This window comes from Lontra canadensis, unplaced genomic scaffold (assembly GCF_010015895.1).
Source record: "Lontra canadensis isolate GAN:19392208 unplaced genomic scaffold, GSC_riverotter_1.0 scaffold1, whole genome shotgun sequence".
In the NCBI taxonomy this organism is placed as follows: Eukaryota; Metazoa; Chordata; class Mammalia; order Carnivora; family Mustelidae; genus Lontra; species Lontra canadensis.
This window is the reverse complement of record NW_022630995.1, coordinates 55,557,169-55,577,982: the sequence shown is the minus strand read 5'-3', so window position 1 is coordinate 55,577,982 and position 20,814 is coordinate 55,557,169. Positions and strand designations below refer to the sequence as shown.

General features: G+C 48.5%; 1 protein-coding gene across 12 annotated transcripts in view; it reads right to left on the bottom strand.

Annotated features, from left to right (window-relative positions):
- PROM1 (prominin 1) overlaps positions 1–18,833 on the bottom strand; it is a 126,108-nt gene extending 107,275 nt beyond the window's left edge. For 2 of the 12 annotated variants that reach the window (XM_032854622.1, XM_032854654.1), the window contains exons 1-2: positions 3,709–3,821; positions 2,892–3,030 (exon numbers count right to left, since the gene is read on the bottom strand). The gene's annotated coding sequence lies outside the window, so the exon portion shown is untranslated. Of the gene's footprint in view, positions 1–2,423; positions 2,527–2,891; positions 3,031–3,351; positions 3,370–3,708; positions 3,822–4,156; positions 4,248–11,798; positions 11,890–18,699 lie in introns of those variants that run through there. The other 10 variants (XM_032854650.1, XM_032854659.1, XM_032854639.1 and 7 more) reach the window with 9 other exon arrangements.
- Positions 18,834–20,814: the final 1,981 nt, after the last annotated feature.

Genomic DNA, 20,814 nt, shown 5'->3' with positions numbered 1-20,814 from the left:
GACAGAGAGAGAGAGAGATCACAAGTAGGCAGAGAGGCAGGCAGAGGGAGAGGGGGAAGCAGGCTCCCCGCTGAGCAGAGAGCCCAACGCGGGGCTCGATCCCAGGACCCTGAGACCATGACCTGAGCCAAAGGCAGAGGCTTAACCCACTGAGCCACCCAGGCGCCCCAGATTTCTTCACTTCTTGCTCCAAAGTGTCGGTCCCTCTCACATTGAGAAGTAAATGTTAATACTAAAATCTCACTACTTAGGAAACACTAGATAATACAAGTCAAGGCAGAAGAGAGGTTGTGGGACCTCACCTGTTAACCTCACTGGGTAGCAGGAGCAGCTGGGGCAGCTCCTGGGACTGCCAGCATAAAACCCAAGCCAGTTCTCTAGGACCAGGAGCTGCATTGGCATAAAATGCATATTTATTTAAAATGCTGGTTATCAGACCTAATTTCTGGGGACCGGGCCCATTAATCTGCATTTTTAACACTCTTCCCGGGTGATTGATTCTCAAGACAACTGAAGTTTGAGAACCAGCACTGGTCCTGAGTACTCACTCACCTAGCTTATTCAGGCCACTTTCCAAAGACATCTTTGGTTTCTCAAATACAACTGCAAGACAACAGATGCAAGGAAGAGTGCCCCAAATGCCCTTCTTATAGTGCATTAAACTGATCGATCCCAGCTGCTGTGGAATGGTCTGATTTGCTCATCTCTGTGCCCGCCAGAGCCAGGCACACAGTAGGCACTTGATAAAGGGTTGCTGAAATCAAACGGTGAGGGGTAGAGAGAGAACTGACCTGAAATAATCCTTTATACCCATTTCAAAATTGTATGGAACATTTATTAGCAGTCCCATAGCCTCTGGAAGGGAGGTGTTGGAGTGTCTGTAGCTATTCCCACAATATAGGCAGCAGACTGTGTCTTTACTGGCTTTGCCCATGGCAGAGCAACTGGTCTACCATTCTGGGGCCATGCCTTCTGCTGGGAACCCCAACTTTGCAGGGCCTTGCGAACTGCTTCCTCAGGGGCTAGCTCCTCACACAGGCACCAGACCAGTCAATAAAGGCAATCTCACCATTTTTTTTTGACTTATGGGGTACCGGTTCCTGGTTTCCATTCCAAATGCATTGAGTTCAAGCTGGGAAGGTGGCCCGAGAATGTGAATTTTGAGCAAATACTTCACATGATTCTGAGCTTGGAGTCCAGAGAATGGCATTTCCACAGTTTAAAAGCAAATATGGTGACCATCTAGCTTCATTTCTCCTTCTTTCAAAAGGATCTTTGTATTGAATGTTTGTCAGCTGCGATTTCGGGGGTGGGGGAATGGACTGCTCAACTTCTGAGCCTACCTTTGTGAGTCTTGTAGGCAGAACTTCTGTATTTTATTGTGAGGACAGCCGAGGTGCCCAAACTGTGGTCTGGGGGGTGCCTCAAACCCACCAAGCGGATGTCTATTCCTGAGCTTGTCAATGAGGGGCACACTCAAGCAGAGGCAGTCTCTAACTCCTTCTAGCAATGATGGCACAGTGCCAGCAGCCATAGCCAGAGTCTTGCGGTGGCAGCCGTGGCCACACACCAGTTGAGGGTCCTGTTGCATGTCCTGCATGAGCTCCTGAGCCTAGCTGGCCAGTCTTCCTGTCACTAATACCCAGGCCTTTTTCTGCTAAAATTACCCAGAGTTGGCTTCTATCATTTGTAACAAACCATCCTGACCCTTAACAAATCTGAGATAGCTCTTGGTCCCCTGCAAAACATTTATCCTTCATATTTTAAACAATGCCAATAAAATAATACTTGGTTTCAAGTCTTATTCCTTTGACCTGTCCTTTGATGCACTTGTTTACTTCACTGTGCTGGAATGCACAGAATAGTCCGGTGTGGAAATCATAAGGAAGTTCATTTAAAAAAAATTATGGGGACATATCAAGGAAGCAAAACGAAACTAAAGGACGTTGCTGAAGTGACAAGAGGCCACACATTTGAGACAGGGCAGGAGTCTCCTGTCCCACTCACTAGTCCAGTGACTTGAGCAGTTGCTTATATTCTCCCTGCTTTCCTTTGCTTGTCTGTAAAGTGGGGTTTTGAATAACGCTGGAGGGTTAGACAGGAGTAGGTACAGCACCAGGCAGACAGCTGGAGGTCAATAAAGGACCTGAACCGCCTGCCATTGCCAGCATCAGTCCTCCACGCTCCACCGTGGCCCTGGGCTCACCTTGACAGACAGGACAGCTCCAGAGGATACTCACCAAAAAAGGAAGAAAGAAAAAGTAGTAACTTCACACAGTGCGAATCCACTGCGATTCCCATACTCGTTTTTGAGCCACAAAAAAACAGCAGCCGGGTAAGGTTCAACCCAACATACAAAGGCAGATGTTTGAGTCTCCAGTGGGGCGTTCAAGGACGACCCCCCACCTCCTCCCATCATTCACCTGTGTGTCTTAACGAAGGTCAGCCGCTGCCCACAGGCACCGTGGAAAACCTTTCTGGATCGGACCCTGGGCGGGAGAGAGGTCAGCAACCGCCTGGGGTTAAGGCTCAACCTGTTGCTGCAGGAAGCTTGGGGCGCCGGCTTTCCCCAGGCTTTCCCTCCCACCCACCGCCAGGCCGGGCTCCTTCCTGCCCTCTCTCCCTCCTCCGCAGGAGGCTCTCCCGGGCTGCGGGACACAAAAGAATGAGCGGCTGGGCGGGCGCGGGAAGCGAGGAGACTCGAGGAATCCGCCACCGCCTGGGGGAGGGGGTTGCCGGAGTAACTTGGCTGCCCCGAGACGCCCGCGAGGGATCCCCGCCACAGCCTCCGGAGGCTGCATCGGGGTCGCCAGGGAGAAGGAGGACCGAAGTGGTGTGCCACCCCCTCGAATCCCCTCCCCCTCTCGGAACGGGCTTTCAGGGAAACTGACCTGGGGCCCCCGCCTCTCCCGCACCTCGAAGCTTCTTCGTCTGTCCACGCTTCCCTTTGTTGTCCCAGCCGGCGCCGAACCGGCGAGGTGCGTCCAGGGCACTCAGCTCTCCACCCGGCAATTACCGTAGGTCCCCTAACTGTGCACACAAGGGGGTGGGGGCTGCGTCAAACCAAGGATGCGTGCGCTCTCCCATAGACGTGGGGACACTGCCTCCAGTGGCTCCCCCCGGACCCCCCTCCTGCTATGGTCTATTGCACCGCGTACTCCATTTGGAAAACCAGGGAGAGGTGACCCCTTTACATCCCTGCAGGGGAGGCTCAGTGCCTCGTGCCCCCAGGGCACCCCCAGCACTCCCCTCCTCGCAGAACAGTTCTCAAGCCCCTGACGAGTCTCCCCCTCTCCGAGAGTAAGCCCGCGGCTTCGGGGGTCCCGGTCCCGCTTGCTTGTGTCCTGGTACCTGGCAAGCCACAGCCACCGGTTCTCCTCCTGTGGCTGGAAAAAAGACCCACCGCGCAGACACCAGGCAGCGGGCAAAGTTTGCGCGCGTCCGCGCCCTGCCCGGAACTCCCGCTGGCGGGGCGCCCGGACCACCTCGCCCACTTTGCAGTCCCCTGGCTCCCAGGCCGCTCTCAGGGCTCGTTACTACCTGCCCCGGGGCCAGGGGACGGGGCGCGGAGGGCCGGGAGGAGAGCGGCACAGAGCGAGCCCCTCCGTTCCCGATTTCCCGCCCCCAGCCTTCTGAGGCGGGTGTGCTCATGCCCCCGCAGTCTCCGCTGACCCCCACAGGCTCCGGGATGAGGACGCCGCTACTCACCGTGCGCCGGGTCCAGCTCCAGTTTCGGGCCCCGCTGCCGCCCGCCCTCCCCTTGCAACGGCGCTCGCCCAACTCGTCCGGCTCATGAATGATTTATGAGCCGCGTCGGGGACCACCGGGACGGCTTCCGGAGAGGCGGCCCTGCAGCCCCGCGGGGCGCGGCGGGCCGGGAAAGGCGCCGGCCCTGGAGGCGCGTGCTAGGCCCGCCTGGGGTGCCAGCGGGGACCTGTTGCGGCCTCCTCTGCTCCCGGGCGGGGACTTGCAAACGGAGCCTCCGGAATGGCAATGCTACTTAAGTCAACTCACCCCCAGCCGGAGAGCTGAGCACGCGGCCAGGTGCCCACCTGGGACCCGGTCTGTATTTTAAAGAAAGCTAAGCCGGGGGTTCTGGATGCGCTCCCGACTGGACGGGCGAGGCAGCTTCCCGGTGACGCCCGGAGGTACCCACCCGGCCTGGGCTGCATGTATTTCCTGAGGCAGGAGTCCGGCTCACGCCAGCACGCCCTTTTTACCGCACCCGCGTCTCCCTCACCTAGGCAGAGCTCTCTACTTGGAATGCCGTTCCCCTTCTAAAAACTCCTCCTCTCGCTGGTTCCAACCCAGACAGGCCTTGGTGAACCCCGCCGCCCCCAGCTGCTTTAGAGCTTCTATTGCCGGGTCCCAAGAGACTTACTATTTTTTAATTCACCCAAACAAAACCAAACCCAAATAATTTGGTTCCTTTGTATATTATGTACCAATCACCATGCTCGTGGCTGGAGCTGTAAAACCTGCAGAAATCAATCCTTGCCCCCACGTATAGGTACAGGCTTCCACTGTAGTCTGAAGCACAACGCGCTTTAATTATTTGGTTCAGATGTGGGCCGAGAGTCCCCTGTCATCCCATCTTCACCTCTCTGCCAAGCTGCCAAGCTGAGATGGTGGAAACCATCCATAAGTACTCACTCCATCTCCTATCCTAACTTCATGCACCAATGTGCCCCTTGCACCTGGCTCACCACTTCCAGTGGTGGAGCGGTTGAATGGAGAATACTGTCTGTGGAAAACGTAAGACTTACAGAAGAAGAGCACAGTCAGGATGGTGTCTAGCGCTCGGCTGGCATTTCACGTTTGTGATGCGGAGGGATGGATGGACAGGTGGATGGGTTGGACTGTTGGACAGGACAATTTCCACCAAGGTTCTTCACTAACCCCAGAATCTAGCATAAAACCTGTGCTGGAAGGAGCATTGTTTAGAGTTTAAATTGATCTTGTATGTGCATACTTCTAGGACAATGCCAGGTCAGGAAACTTCTGAAAAGGGCACTAGAGGCACGGCAAATTTAGGTGGTCGTATAATCAGGCCTGATGTTTCCTCCCTGAAGCCCCTGCTGGTCAGGGGCCTCTGCTTCTGCACTGGCAGAGGTCCCCAGCACTTCTCCAAGGCAGCCCTCTGAGGACTCTGGAGAGGTTACTCCTTCCCTTCTGATAGCAGTCAAGTCAACTTGCATCAAATGTTGACCCTGCCCCTTTTTATCACTGTGACTTTGACTCCTTAGCCTCCTTGAGCCTGTTTCCTTGTCTGCAAAGTAAAGACTGTTATGCCTCCCAGGGCTCCTGTTTATTCTTAGTAATAATAATAAAAATAACAATGACAACAGTAGTAGGAGTGAGCACTAACACTCAGTGAATGCTTCCTCTGAATGAGGCACTATGCCCAGAGCTTTAAGTGCATGGTTTTGTGTTATCGTAGCAACAAAGACAGCATATTATCTCCATCTTAAAGATAAGGCTAAAAACATGTTCAGTCTTTTGCCTAAGGTCCCAGAGGTAGTAAGCAAAGTGCTGAATTTGAACCCAGATCTGGCTCCAGAGCCCATTATTGCCCAAGCACACCAGAGTACCGGGAGATAACATAAAACCCTCTGTCCTGCACCCCCTGATTGACAATGTCGTGTCGTACTCCAGCATCACATTGAAATGATTGGCCATCTGTCTTCCTGTAGGCACCGAATGCTTCAACTGTTTTTATCCATTTTCATATGCCTCCCTCCCTCCAGCACCTACTCTATGTGGACCATTGGGGGTTTCAATAAGTGAATGACTGAATAATAAACAGAACACAATATTAAGATCTGTTCTGAGCAGCCTTAGGCAGACAGCAACATAGGACTTAATGATTTATTCTGTTCAATTCAGCTTGGAGTTCTAATGCTACAGTCCTGCTATCTAGCACAACTGAATTCCTCTGTCATCTGTTACATGCGACTGGAGGATGTAATATTATTCCTATATATCCATTCAGTCGTCAGGTGCAAAACTTAGGTCTTCTTTCTGAAATCGCTCCTCATTTTTCCTGCCCAAATGAAATCTAAACACGAGGCAGCCTGACATCCTAGGGAGAGCAGGGACATTCATTCAGATGCTGTCACTAACTGGCAGTGTGGTCCCTGGCAAGTCCTGTAACCCCCATGGGCTTCACATTTCCATAGGTCCAATAGCCTTGCTCAGGGACTGGATATGGCTAGAGGCTACCATTTTGGATCCTGCAGATATGGGATATTGTCATCAACACAGGAAGGTCTATTAGATAGTGCTGGTTTAAATAGTGAACCATAATAAGGGGAAAATGACAGCAGGACTGGGGTAAGTAACTGAAGTTTCCACAGAAATTATCAGGGTGATGGAGCATTAGAAATGAAGTGTTGAGATTAATCATTGTCAGAGTATACAACACTGGATCATTCAACAATCCTCAGTCTTTGACAAGCCATTCCTTATGAAGGACTTTGGATAGTCTTCTCTGAACCACTAAGACTAAAACAAAATAGGTGAGTGAATATATTATTCTAATTAACCTGACATTTTCTACCATGAATAACTAGGCCCCCCACTCCCCACCAAAATATGTGCTTGTATGACCAACAAACATGGCAGCATGTGACCCTTTAGGAAATCACATTTGTATTATCTCAGAATGGGCTGCCCTGCCTTCTTAAGTCTGAAACTTGTGTAAGAGACAGCTCAGGAGAGAGGGAAAAGTTAAGCAAGGGGCGAGGGGAGAGAGAGTGTTTGTTCCAAATTGAAATTCCACTAGTTTTCAAGGGAAAGGCTTCATGCAAGCCAGGGTTCGCCTATAAACGTTTTACCTCATGCTTTCCTGTTCTTCTTGCTTTTTCTCCCCTTGCCTCTGGGCTTAGAAACCACACATAGCTTTGCTGATGTTTACTAACCAGAAGCCAAAAAAACATGTTTCTTGTAGTTCAACAACCATTGGGTAAGATTTGTAACTCATTCATCAAGCCCACTGTGTAGTAATTCAAAGGTGGAGGAAAAAAATTTCAAACCAGTTTGGACAAAAAGGAGAAAAGACAGAGCAGGGGCCAGACCAGGGCCAAGGGCAGTACCTCTGTGCCTGGATTCCGAACCTGGGAGGTTGGAAAACCCCATCACACTTACTGGAGGCTGGTGCAGGGTGGTTTTATATTTTATGTGCTGGATCTGCCTTCTAGTAATGGTTTCAAATAAATGCTTCATCTCTAGGGCTGGCTTTCATCTGCACCTTTCCTTCTGACATCATTTTTAATATACACTAACTCAAACAGGGCTTCCTAATTTGCCTTTGGTGACTGCATGGGGAAAAATGAGAGCAGCAGAAGGAAAGGGAGTTATAAAGCGTTAGGATACTTGATCTCATTTTCTCAAGGAGGGTGAGGTTCTTTCCTCTAAATGTTTGGGTTGAGATTGAGGAGGGAGGGAGGCAGGAAAGTTCCACAATTTCTAGTTCTATAGTCATCGGTTTTTAAATCATATTTAAAGGCTCACCCAGGAACTTGCAATATATACAATATTGAAACTTACGATTCCACTAAGAAATGTTTTACCCCTCTGGGAATGATTGCCATTATTACTTCCTTCTAAGAATTTGCACTTATCCTCTTCTCATTATCTGAAAGCATGTATTAGCCATCTGTTAGTCATCCATTCAGTAATATTGATGCAGCCCCTACTACAGAGGTCAGGAGCTAAAGAGCCCAGTTACTCTGACCCAGAATATACTCAGGGGAAAACAAGAAAACTTATCAAATATTGTCTTTCCTCTTATTTACCCCTTGCCTATTTTCCTCATCATAAGACTTTTTTTTTTTTTTAAAGAATTCTCCTTTGCTTCATACTCTGTCTGCTACTTAAGCTATAATCAGATATGTATTTTAGGCACAATAAACTATCTGTTAATTAAAACACTCACTTTGTCCAGAGCAACTAAAATGTTAAATTATAGCCCCATCCAACATTGAGGGCATTATGCCAAGCAAAATAAGTCAGAGAAGAGAAAAACAAATTCTGTATGATCTCACTTACATGTGGAATCTAGTAAAACCAATTCACAGAAACAGAGGTCAGATTTGCGGTGGCCAGGGGCGGGGGCTGCGTGTGGGGGGAAGAGGGTGAAGGTGGTCAAAAGGCACAAACTTTCACTTGTAAGATAAATAAGTCCAGGGGATGTGATGTGCAGTATGGTGGTTCTAGTTAACAATACTCTATTGTGTATTTGAAAGTCGCCAAGCAAATAGACCTTAAAAGTTCTCATTACAGAGAAAAAAAAATTTCTCAGTAAAACTGGAAAGCATGAAATAAAATAAAAACTATGAAATACGATATAAAGAATTGTAGTTCCATTTAGCTACTTATTCCACAGGATGAAGAAGGAACAGTGATCTGTTGTTGTGTGGTGGGGGAGGCATGGGATGTGGAACTTGAGCAGATGGGAAGAGAGTCCTTGCTCTGCTCATTCATTCATTCATTCATTCACTCACTCACTCATTCATTCTTTCCTACATTGCTTAGCCACGCATTCCACAGGTATTGACTGAGCACCTTCTGTGGGCCAGACTGAGCAGCGAAACAGCAGAGAATAAAACAAAGGGGTAAGCCCTCGCCCTCCCAGAGCTCGCTCTCTTATAGGGAACACGAAGCGTGAAAGCCATCAAATCCATACTCATATTCGCTATATACCCTTGAATAAGCTACTTAACCTCTGTAACTTCGGTGTCCTCACCCACAAAATAGAGGTTGTGCAAAGCTTAAATGAGCCAGCGTATGCAACATGCCTGGCACGGAGTTAGCGACAAATGTCAACTCTTATATATGCTTTTTCTATTTCTTTGCCAAACTCTCTCTCACCCTCGGCCCCCACCCCTCTTTTTATTTCCAATCTCATAGATTAGGAGTGTGGGGCTGTTGGAACCGCAAGTTAAATCTGCTTCCCACAGATACTTACAAATTACGCCCTAGGGATTTGCAAGGATCCAAGTCAGAAAAAACGGATTCAGCACATATTCTGGTATCTGCCCTGTAGAAAAATTGTCCAACACTTGGAAATGAGCAAAGGAGACTGGCATTTTTTTTTTCAGAGGGAGGGGCATGTCTAAGGGACCCTCAGGGAATTACTGGATTCTATAGAGGCATGTATCTGTCATTGTGTTTCTATCAACTAGGCTGTATCACAAATCTGTGAGGATAGAAATGAAATTGTAGAACACTGATGACAATGCAAATGAACGTTCTCCATGAAAGATAATTTCATTTCTACGCTGTAGAAAAGATGACCCCAAACATTTCAGTACCCTATAGGCTGGTGACAGGCTTTGCAACTGCTGGCAAATAATCATTTTGGCATTACCAATTGTGTATATAAATGTCTGCTTTTCAAAGTGTCCTCTGAACAGGTCCCAACATCTTACTGGTTCTCTCATTAATTACTGAGCTGAGTAAAACCTTTGACATGTGTCCCCTATATATTTACATGCAATGTTTTTAATTCCTTGAACATTATAATTTGGAAACCCTAATGGAGCTTATGACTTATAGGGAGACAAATAGCAAATTTTAACATGAGTTAATTTTGTTAATGAAAACTTCAATAAATGCTGGAAAGGTGAAATTCTAAACCTTTGTATAGATTCTATTAGTATAACAACAGCCCATTCACTGGGACAAAGATGCTGTAAGCGGCACCCCAAAGTTCCTGCCAACTTCTCCCCCAAAGCCTCCCTGCAACAGCCCCATTTAGAGCAATCTTTGACCCAAGTGCCAAGAAACTGCTAAGGACAAAGGGAAAGCTTTCAAAAAGTTAGATCACAATAAACTCTCTCTTTTTTTTAAAAATATTTATTTATTTATTTGACAGACAGAGATTACAAGGAGGCAGAGAGGCAGGCAGAGAGAGAGGAGGAGGCAGGCAGAGAGAGAGGAGGAAGCAGGCAGAGAGAGAGAGGAGGAAGCAGGCTCCCTGCTGAGCAGAGAGCCAGATGCGGGGCTCGATCCCAGGACCCTGGGATCATGACCCGAGCCGAGGGCAGAGGCTTTAACCCACTGAGCCACCCAGATGCCCCACAATAAACTCTTTTTAAATGCTGCAAACCCAGGGGCACCTGGGTGGCTCAGTGGGTTGAAGCCTCTGCTTTCAGCTCAGGTCATGATCCCAGGGTCCTGGGATCAAGCCCCACATTGGGCTCTCTGCTCAGCAGGGAGCCTGCTTCCCTCCTCTCTCTCTCTGTCTACTTGTGATCTCTCTCTGTCAAATAAATAAATAAAATCTTTGAGAAAAAAAGGCTGCAAATCCAGAATGATTTGTTTTTTAAATAATAAGTTTAAGGTGGACTTTAAGACCATATGTATAAATGTGGTTCTTGGCTCCATTCTCCGAATTCAAGTGGACACCTCCCCCACGAAAGATGGGGGCATGAGGAGGAAGGATGAGTTTGGTGGAGTATGTGTGCAGGAACTGTGCTCGGAGATGGGCTAATCCCTTCCAATAACCTGGGTGAAACCTGGGAGAAAATTCCAGAGTCATTTTCATTATGGAAGGAGGAAAAACTTACAAATGAAGTGAGAAAATTATTCTAGATCATGGTGTGTTTTTTTGTTTTGTTTGTTTTTATTTATTTTTGTTTTTGTTTTTTAAATTGGGCACTCTCGACATTTTGAGCTGGATAATTCTTTGTCTCAGGTGGTCCTGGGCATGCGGGGTGCTCAACAGCACCTCTGACTTCTACCCACCGGATAGACGTAACTCCCCCTCCCAGTTGTGACCACCAAAAAGATTCAAAACCTGGAGTTTTGTTTTGTTTTTAAGCTGGGGGAAAACTATTGAGTTTGGGCAGATTTTATCAGATATATTTAAAGAGGGACTTCTTGGTATCAGATTTGGCAAATGCTAAGAATTTTGGATATAAACTGAAACATATCCATCACCCAAGCCACTTGACCCATTCATGTTAGGTACCTGGCCCTGGGGAGCCAGCCCTCACATTGACTCCGCATCACCCCCAATGAGAGAATTGCAAACTGAGTTATATCAGGAAAGTAAATTGCCTATTTTTATGCCTCCTGGAGATATTCACAATGTCCTGTGCTGGATGCTGGGTGCTGGGTGCTGGGTGCTTGTTCTGAGTATAACCTATAGCCCCTGGAGAAACTCGACAGTTTTCCTAGAACTTTGAGCAGAGAAGCATTAAAAAAAAAAAAAAAAGATAGGATTGTTAATATTTCCCAAGACCTAATGAAAAAGTGCCTGGCATATTCCAGGACCTCAACAGATCCCAGAGAAAAACAGGGGAATAACGTGAAGCTCGAACCTCATAAGGAGGCAAAAAAATGTAGCAGCAGTGAGACGGTGCTGCAAGGTAGGAAAAGTAGGTCCGGTCTGTGTGCTTGTGGCTGGCATTTATTAGCTATCTGCTATCTGTCAAGCACAGAGCACCGTACTTTCCATACATTCCCTTATTTGATTAACCCTCCTAAAGGAGCATTGTTACTCCCATTTTCCAGAGAAGGAAACAGGCTCAACGCCCGGGGCAGTATTTTGTTGGTTTCATAATAAGAATAAAAGTTACCATTTACCAGGGTAACCGTTACTCTAAATATCTCATTTAATATTTAAGGTAATTGTAGGAAGCAGGTATTATCCAAGCAAATCAAACAAAAGTCTGTTGCCCATTTGTTACGTGTCAGGATGGTGCTAGGTGGTAGGCACACAGTGGCAGACAGGCTCTGCCCCCACCAAGTGTACAGTATAGGAGGGAAAACAGACACTCACAAATGCATACGGGTGGGATGATTCCTTTCACAGTCCCGACTTCTGCCTCCGTGCAGTGAGCTCCAACGCAAGAATTCAGAGGGCAGCCGTCAGACCTAGGACTGGAAGTAAGCGAGCTTTTAATAAGCACTAATCTGTGTCAGTCAAGATCTGTCCTTGGAACTTGGGGACACAGAGGTGACTTCAGCCCTATCCCAGTGAGAAACTCTTGGCGTGGACCTGGCTGGCTGTATACTGTCGTTGCACTGTTCAACTCTATTAAATGGCAAAGTAACAGTGGGGGTAGATAAATAATTTTACAAGAAACTGTAAGAGGAATGAACAACACAATCCTGGATCTGTTGGATTCCAAAAAAGCAATGCTGATAAACCTGGAGAAGCAGGGCCATGGAAAAACTGAGCCGAGGTTAGGGGTTTCTAGAGCTGAACTGGGACAAAAGAATTACCAACTTGCAGAAAAAACAAACATTCGTATGCACGTCATTCTGCAGAATGTTTCAGAAGCCACCTAATGGTAAAAGTGCTAAAATGCATAAAACCAAAAAGAGGAAAAATTAAAGTTGAATCCTAAGGAAAAAAATCCCCTGGTAAAGAGCCCTATAGATGCAAGGAATACTAATGAAAATTGCAAGCATGCACCGAAGTAAAATTTAAGTCAGTAAAATTACTGAAGCCGAGTAATAGGTATCAGGGGTTCTATTTCACACCAGTTTGGGAAATTTTCCACTATAAAAAAGGTTAAAGAAAAAGAAAGAAAGAAAAGAAAAGAAAGAAAGAAACAACCAAGTCAATCAATGGCTGGGGGAAATAGAAAGTGGAACTGGGTTCTGTCCTTGAGCTGCGGTGAGGTCAGCATGGTTGCTCCGGGTGAGGCCGAAGGGCTGAGTTGAATGCGGGGTAGAAGACCGGTCAGCAGGCAAGGAGAGTGCTCTGTCTTGTCTTGGCCGCTTTCATCACATTAGTTCTTATGGAAGGACAATGGCAAATGCCTGGGAAGTTTAATAAACAAGAGCCAGCTCCCTCTTGGTTGTGGACCGGAGAGTAACATGGATTCTGGGATCACAGACTATGGAACAGATCCGCCTAGGTTGGAGTCTGGCTCTGGCGCCCCTAACTCCATGTGCCACCTTGGCCAGATTACCTAACACCTGTGAGCCTCAGTCCCCCTCACCTGTAGAGTTAACACCAGTAGTGGCTCTGGGTTTTGAGAACATTAAATGAGATACGCTATATACTGAAGGGTTCCAGGGAGAGCTGGTTCTTTCCTCCTGATCATTGCACCTCTGATTATTTACGGCAGGACAGTGATCCTTCTTTAGGCTCTACCTTGCTTTCTCACATCTCACAGGTCTGAGGCTGGTTGCATTAATCGAAGAAAGGGATATCAGAAAGACATTGGAGCTATACATTATAGGATGGCTCTGACATCCCAAACCCCAACCCCTACCCCAAGAAGGCAGCTCTTCACTTAATCTGTACTAGAAGGTATAAGAGGGTCACACTATCTCCACAGCCATCACCACCATGGAAAACAATCCGAATGTGTCCTACTGGCCTCCACATGCACTACTACAACCAGAACACTTGTTTGAAAGCAAAACCTATTTAGTATTCTTCCTTTTGCCAGAGTTTTCTATCTCAATAGTCCTACACAGTCTCCCAAGAAATTCAACCTTACCTGTATTTATTATTTGTCATTTGTAGAGTTGTCCAACTCAAAAGCCCTTTTCTGGGTGACACAGACACCCTTTTGTGGGGAGTACTAGTGAGCCAATCCAACATCTTCCACCACAAAAGTCAAACATTATCTTCTGTTGACCTGTCATGCACTCAAGGGATGGTCCTACCCAGGTCTGGCCAGTTGGGCCACTCCTGCCCCTGACTTAGATTCTGGAGTGTATGTGATGTGGCAAATAGGGCCAATCAGACCAAGGGAAGGTAGCAGTGATGGCGCTGTGGAGGGCGACAGGTGCCAACAGCCACATCCTAGCCAGACGGTGTGCACTGCCCTTGGATCTGCTTCTGCTCTCCAACCTCCTGACCAGACCAGGAGCCATCTGACGTGCTTCCAGTATATTCCTTCTCTGGCTAAGATTGGCCAGAGTTGCTTCCTGTTAATGCCTGATTGATGAAAATGCTCCTTCTACCATCTCCTTTGCCTTCCCTTTCCTCTCCAGTCCATGTCTTTCTTGCCAGTCCCATGGTGACAGTGCTAACTCAGCCACTCTGCATGTATGCTGGAAGTCTCTGCCTTTGAGCCAATTGCTTAGGTGAGGACTTGGGGAAGGTAATCGAATGAGTCCTAAGGTTCAGGATCAGATCCCATCTTTACTTAACATGTTGATTTTGTTCCTCCATGGAGTTGGGGCATAGCTATGAATTTTTTAAATATTGCATTACAGTATGATTTAAGTATCTTAATTAATGAACTTTTGGGCACCTACTAATATTTTGTGCTGGCCCTTGCATGGCTCTGTGCAATACTGGTCAGGACCAGAGCCCACCCACACATTTCCTTTCATTCACTAAACAAGTTTTTCAGGGCTCTGCTCTGCACCTGATTACACTAGGCTTTAAGCACACAGAGATGATTAACACCAAGTCCAGCCCTCAAAAATGTCACCATCTCATGGGGGAAACAAATAAGGGGCATTTTGAATTCTAGGTGCACCAACAGAGGGAGAGGTCAAGATAGGTATGGCCACGAAAATAGCAACAATAAATATGAGTCCAGCCCTGAGGGGAGCAAGAAAATGCTCCCATGGGCTGTTGGTGCCAATCCTTTAGAATGAGATGTTCACCAGCTAGAGAACTAGAAGCACATTCTGAGCAGAGGAACGAGCATAGCCAGGTATGTTCAGATTCAGTTCATGATACGGTGGTGCTGGATTGTAATGTGCCTGGAACATGGTCTTAGAGAAAAGGAATAAAGAGATGAGTCTAGACCAGGAGAGTGGAAGAGGTCAGGCTGTGAAGAAGCGTGGATGCTGTGCCAAGGGATCATTTCAGACGGTGTTAAGAACTATGGAGAAAACCAAACCGAGTGAAGTAATGGGCCAAGGAGACGTGGGGGTAGTTTTTCCGAAGTCCTGTCAAGATTTTAACTTAGGTGGAAATCTCTTCGGCCCTGGGGACTGCGGGCCAATGCTCCATGCTACCTGGGGTCGGGAACTGGGAGTGCTGGACCTGGTCCTCCCTGCGGCCAGAGCATGGACTTAGGGAGCTACCTCCTGCCTCTGGGCTCCCACTTCCTCCTCCAAGAGAGCAATCTCTGAGATTCTTCCCAGGGTCTGACACTCTGTGATTCATGGTTCTCCACAAGCTCAGCACCATGTCCAAGCCACGTTGTGATTTGTAGGGAGTTTCATATTTTCACTTGGGAGATGGCCATTAAATGGCTTGTTAGTACACACGCTGTCCTGCTACTCTGCAGCTCCCTTCAGTCAACCCATCCTGAGTTTTAAACCGAAGCCAGGACACCCGTGGTGGGCCTCGGTGTCAGTGTCTGGATATCATTAAGAGGTTTCTAAGAGCTTATCCTGCGCTTCCCGTCTTTGCTGCTTCTTGAGTCGGCTTGCACTTGGGTCCAGCCTTCTCGACACCCCTCAGAGCGCCTCATGCCAGAGATGACCTTGATCGTGGTGTTTCAAAGACATTTAGGATAAGCGTGCACCCCGGGAGCCGCTGCTCTGCAGCGCAGGCTCTAGCTGCGCATTTGATGGGACAAGCGTGTTCCCTGCAGGGTCAGCTCTGGGTGAAAACGGGAAGTCGGTATGGGAGGAAAACTGCGGGCTTTGGAACCAAACAGACTACATGTATGCCTTATCGGGTGGTTTTGGCCTGTCCTCTGATCTCTCAGAATTCGTTTTGCCTCAGACAACATGGGAATAATGATGCCTGTTTTACGGTTATTACAAGGGTTTTGTGAAAGGACACGGTTGGTGCTCACAAATACTTCCTCCGGGCTTCCTCTTGGAGGCTGCATCTCCGTGTTATTCTTGGGGTGCTCTGCCCTCCTCTTTCTCCACCTGCCACCCCAGGTTTGCGATCTCTCCCTCTTCCTCTTTCTCCTTTTGTCCAGCATGCCCTCCCCCAGCCCCTGAGTCATTGAGACATTTGGGGAGCATCCCTTTCATCCTGGTGATAGCCTCTGTTAAAGGGCTGGACCACAGGACACCTGGGTGGCTCAGCTGGTTTAAACACCTGCCTTCGGCACAGGTCATGATCCCAGGACTCTGAGATAGAGCCCTGCATTGGGCTTCTTGCTCAGTGGGGAGTCAGCTTGTCTCTCTGCCTCCTGTTCTCCCTGTGGGTACTTGCACTCTCTTTCTGACAAATAAATAAATAAATAAATAAATCTTTAAAAAAGGGGGGGTCTGGGGGTCTCACTAGGTGCTCGTGACACCCTGCTGTGTGTCTCTGGTGCCCCTGTGAGGCCCAGGCTGTGGTCAGAGAGCCGGGAGCCCAAGTCTGGGCAGCACCTGGGGGTCACAGTCCCTCCCCTTCTGCTCTCAGGGAGGCTGGGCAGGCTGGGAGCTGCCTGCCTCACCCCCATCACTGCCATTTCCTGGTGTCTAGGAGGATTGTCTACACCTTTTAAGGTGTCCAGGGACTTGGGGGCACCTCTGTTCTTGATGCGACCTTCTGTTGAAGGGACCCCAAGCTAGCACTGCCCATCTTTCTCCTGAGGACAATTGGGGAAATGCTCCTTTTGTTTTTGCCCATCACTGCCCCTCTCCAGAGATGACAGACATGGGGCCTCAGGATACTGGCTAGGACCAAATGACAAGGAGGATTGAAGAACCAACACTCCAATCTCTGTCTGGGTCTGCTGCTCCATCTGGCTCATCTCTCGTCAAATCCTGCCCCAAGTTTGAGTTACCTCCTAGGAGCATGAGGTCTCGAACCTCCAGCCATTACCTCCAAGGACGTGTCTACCACCTCACCAGCCAGCCTGCACTCATCCCTTCCTAGTCCTGCAAATGCCTCCAGCCCCAGCAGCCGCCGCAGAGGATGACACCGGAGTCTCTGAGATTACGCGTCAGGCCTTTTAAATCACAAGGGTTCAATGCCGGGGTTTTGGAAGCAGACCACTGTGTATTTACTGCCCACATCCCCTGGACACCCTGGATCCCTCTGGGCTGGAGCTTCCAGGTCTGTGAGTCGTGACTAATACCAGCACATCACACGACGTCAGACTGTGAGGGCTCACAGAGTTAATACTTACCAAGAGCTTGCACGGGCTGACGTATATTATTCCTCAGCACCTGTGTGCTGAGCACCTGCTGTGTGCTGGCTGGGGTCTATCCTGATGTCATGGTGTCGGTCGGTGGCGGGGGTGAGTGATTCAATGTCAGGGCTGACTCAGAACCCTGCTTTGCCCGGGACACAGACGTCTCCGTCTTTTCAGGCAAGAGGAAGAAAGGAAGACTTGAAACACACCAAGCATGCCCTCCCTCCTCTCAGGACCAACACCGAGCTTGGGTTCCACTACTCCTGTTTCCCAGATGTGGTTGAAAGAATCCCTGGGCCTCTGACTTCAGACTCGACTGAAACTGTGGAGACCAACATTGCGGCAGAACCATTCCTGTCAATCAGAAGACCTCAGGAGATGCTTCACTCCAGGGTCTCCAAGCTCCTGGGCACCCGCTTTGCTCAGGATAGAGGAAGTAAAGACAGGGCTCCCAGAGAGCTCCTGCCCCACTGGTCCTCCAACTCTGGCCCACACATCACTGAGAGCTGGGCCTGGGTTCTCTCACTAAACCCACTGAATAAACCTGGGCCTTCCAGCCCATTGAGGTTTGCCTTAACATGCCCTAGAGTTCCAGGCACAATACCCATTTATATCTGCCTCCAAAATGCCCCAAATGGTGATTGTGGCCATTCTCCTGAGAGATGCTGGAACATCACCCAGCAAGGGCCTGCAGACTTCCAGGTGGCACCTTGCCCTCCCTTCCTGCACAGTGCCCCACAGATCTCCCCCCAGCTCTGCTTTCCTCGGACGCCCTTCACGTGTCCCGGTGCTAATGCAGAAGCAGCAGGAATCAGGAGACGAGAACTAGAGAATTAATAGAAGATGGGTACCGAGGGTCCTGGATTCCTCAGTTCAGGGTCTTTCTTTAACTCTCACAGTAGGGGACAAGATGATATTGGGGAAAGACCTCCATGGGCCCCTTCATTGTGGAATAGGGGCAGCATGGCGATGGAAAGTTGTGGGGCTTGGGCCCACTGGCTCCATGACTCAGCACAAGTGATTTGCTTTCTCTGAGCCTCAATTTCTGCTCCACAACACAGAGCAAGACAGGGCTGTGCATCTTACAAAGCTAGCTGCCCCCCCATAAAAGCCTATTTACAGTTTTGTTACCAGAAGCCCTCTCCGGAAGGACTTCCTGTCTGGGAACATAGTTTTCTGCCTGTGATGCACGGGGACCCTTGAATTTGCATGGATGCTGCCCAGGATCCCAAGACCAGTTTCAAGGACAGCAAATGCCTGATGTCAGTCACACGGAGTAGATTATTGAATACGAGTCCCACTTAAGAAAAAGCATCCTGTTCTCTACTCCAACACAACATTTAAAAAAGGAGGGCCTAAGAATAGCCGTGGTCTTGATGAGTGTTCAGGAAGCCAGCAAATCATAAAGATGTAGCCCAGACTGCCCCATTGTCCTCTTCTTGCACCTGGAGATGTTGAACTGAGCTGCACGCATGGTCTCCCCAAGTAAGAATACATTTCCCAGCCATCCTTGGAGCCAGCATGCTCATATGACTAATTCTGACCAAGCAGAATTATGTAGGAGTGATGTGTGCATTCTCAGGAAAAGGTCCTTAGAGGTTGTATTACTCAGGGCTTTCCAGAGAAACAGAACCAATAGGATATCTATATGGAGAGGTATTAGCAGGAATTGACTCACGTGGTTGTGTAGGCCAAGGAGTCCCACGATCTGCAGCCTGCAGGCTGCAGTCCCAGGAAAGCCAGTGGTGTAGTTCAGGCTTGTATCTGCAGGCCTGAGAACCAGAGGGACCAATGATGCAAATCCCAGTCCAAGAGCAGAAGAAGATGAAATGAAATATCCCAGCACAAGCGGGGGCGGGGAAAAAAGAAGAGAATTCCTTCTTCCTGGGCCTTTTGTTCTATTCTGGCTCTTGACAGATTGGCCAATGCTTAACCACATTGTGGAGGGCATGTTCCTTTAGTGAGTCCACTGATTCAAATGCTAATCTCATCTGGAAACACTCTCACAGACACACCCAGAAACAATATTTAATCTGGGCACTGGTGGCTAGTCAGGTTGACACCTATAATTAACCATCACAGAGGGAGAAGTTACCTCTTTCGTTTCTTCCTTATACCGGCTGGCCAGAATTTGCACTGATGGCTGGAATCCAGCAGCCATATTGGGCCATGAGTTGACCTTGAAAATTAAGAAGCCACACATAGCCCGGCAACAACATAGAAGGAACAGCGGAGCACCACTCCAGCCCTGCACTGGCTTCCCTCTGCCATTGGGATCACGACTGACAAACAAATCTAAGGATTAAGTCACTGTTATTTTAGTTTCCTCTATTCCTTGTAGCCAAACTTTCTCATAACTAATAAAACGCAAACATACCACACTCAGTGGCAGATGGTGGGTTCTGTGGGGGCTTCTTTATTTGCCATTCATGTCTGCCTTCATTCACCTAGCGTGTTTGGACTTCAATTCTCCCCTCCAGCCACAGATTTCATTCAGGAAAGGTCCAGCTACAGTTGTCGCACACTTGTGACAGAGAGCCAGAGGCTGGGAGGAAGGGGGACAAATTCCAAATCCAGAGCAGAAGGAACCACTTCCCTTCCTTCATTTGTCCTTTCCTGTAGCCAATGCTGACTGATTCTGTGCCAGGTGCTATGTGGTGTCTCACGAATACTCACTAATGACCTACTGATGGAGGCATCATCCCCATTTTCCAGAGGATTGGAAGCAGGTTTTGAGAGGTAAGGAAATGGCAGAGTGAGAATCAGTCTGCTTCCCTGTATCCTGCACTGATTACTTTTTTAGTTATCGAGCATAAATCTGATCAGTGGGAGCTCATCCCGGGTATTCCATAGATTGACTCCAACATGGCAGAGAATGTAATCATCTGAAGAGTGCCCTGTTTCTAGCTCAGGATGGTAAGAAGGTGGGGTTGGGCCATCAGCGAACCCCTGGCCATTGAGTGCCTACCATGCACCCTATTCCCTCACAGTTCGTCATCATCAAGGTGAGGTTTCTGGGGCACCCATTGCTCTGAAAGGCGAATATCCCAGTTTTCTGTGCCAAGCCCCTTGGTCAGAGGCTCGGAGAGCTGGGTTGGGCTCCGTCTTTGCCGCCTGCCCGCTGTGTGCTGGCAGGTAGGTTGGTTAACTGCTCTGGGCTTCTGCAGCTTCCTTCAGGGCCGGTGAGAGTCCCCCCCCGACCCCCCTCCCGCCTTGGCGCGTGCTCCCTGGGAGGACTCCTTCATTCAGAGTGGGCTGACGCTCCTCAAAGAAGTGCTATTTAGGATTATCCAGGAAATTACACTCTCGGTGGAAATTCAGGAACCTTCCGTTGGGCCCCCAAAATAATTCACGTAAATAAATACGCGGTTTCAGTTGCAGTTTCTTTTTATAAAAGAGAGGAAACATTTGAGAAGGAACTGTCATTATAGTTGAAACAGTCATTGTCATCATGTTTTTATGTCCCTTTTATGTCATCATGTTTTTACTTTTGGGAACCTCTTTGAGAAGCAGTCTCATTGAAACGTGTTTCCAAAACTTATTTGGTGACAAGAATCTCTTGGGTTTCTTGATTAAACTACAAACACACAGAACCAGGATCCCTAAAGGGTGGGTATGGGACCAGGACTCAGCACTCATAAGAAGTGTCCAGGGCCTAGGAGTTTCTAGTGGTCAGAGGAATTTGGGGAGTACCCACTGGGCACGTAATGTGGAAAGTCTGGCTCAATGTCTGATGCTCTCTTTTTAGTGTTGGAAAACTCAAGGGCCGGAAAAATGAAATGGCTCATTCATG